The sequence below is a fragment of the Papaver somniferum genome, chromosome 6, assembly GCF_003573695.1.
Source record: "Papaver somniferum cultivar HN1 chromosome 6, ASM357369v1, whole genome shotgun sequence".
NCBI classification, from domain to species: Eukaryota; Viridiplantae; Streptophyta; class Magnoliopsida; order Ranunculales; family Papaveraceae; genus Papaver; species Papaver somniferum.
The window spans coordinates 24,230,950-24,232,135 of NC_039363.1; the positions used below are offsets into that span (position 1 = coordinate 24,230,950).

General features: G+C 36.5%; 1 non-coding gene across 1 annotated transcript; it reads right to left on the minus strand.

Moving 5' to 3' along the window:
• Window positions 1–86: 86 nt before the first annotated feature.
• TRNAG-GCC lies at window positions 87–157 on the minus strand. The gene has a single exon. It is a non-coding gene; the product is annotated as a tRNA-Gly (tRNA).
• Window positions 158–1,186: the final 1,029 nt, after the last annotated feature.

The window sequence follows — 1,186 nt, forward strand, 5'->3', positions numbered from 1 at the left end:
GAGGAAAAGAAGGGTGAAGATAGAACCACTACACTGTCGTGGTCAACTATACCCAAGCATTTATCCTATTACATTACTTCAGCTTAGGCGGATAGCGGGAATCGAACCCGCGCCTTCTCCTTGGCAAAGAGAAATTTTACCATTCAACCATATCCGCATTTTTTTCGTTCCTGATATGCACGTATATGTGTGCATAACATATGTATGTTATATCATGTCTGGATCATATTTGTGCAGGACGATTATAATTATCATATTCTAATATTACTATATTAATTATATTAGAATTTAATTTCTAATTCAATTCTTTTTTTCAGTCAAGAGGTTTGACTTTGAACCCTCCCCCCCGTTTTTTTGAGACTTCTCTTTTATTGTATTGAATTTTAATGTGTCTCACAACTCGAAGGGGTTCGAGGGAGGGGTCATTTTTTTATCTGGGAAATACTGACTAGGTTCAAGAAATGAGAGAATTAAGTATAGCTACCAGAAAGACTAATCCAATCCATAATGATGTACCGGAAAATACAACATTTTTATTACTTGACCAACCATCTGAAGAAGCAAATACAACAGGTACACTAATCAGTAAGATTGAGGAAGTAGCAATTAATGCAAAAACCGCCAATTGGAAAGCAATAGTCATGCTTATAATCCTCCAAGCTATCAACAGAACTATACCATTTGATCCCTCTATAAGCCAAAAAGTTGTAATAAATTCTATCATGAAGGGATTTGACCATGAACCCATGGATCCTATAGAACTTATTACCACTTTATTCAGACACGGGGTAGAGGAAAAATTTTTATTTACTTTACAAACGGGCATGCTGGATCATCGATCTATTATAGATTAACACTTGGTATGTTTCTACAGATAGTGATGGTATCAACTCAGATGACCATGTTCTATTCGGGGGAATACAAATAAAATAGAGATTGTCTTTCGGAGAGATGGCCGAGTGGTTGATAGCTCCGGTCTTGAAAACCGGTATAGTTCTTTGTTCAGAACTATCGAGGGTTCGAATCCCTCTCTCTCCTTTTTCTCATTGAATAGATTTATTTCTTTATTGTTTTGGCTTAACCTGGTATCATAAGGTGAAATGGCTCGGCTATCCCACCTAGCCGAGCCAGAAAAAAGAAAGTAAAAAGGAACACTTTTTAAGTATGACCTAATCCAAATGATGGA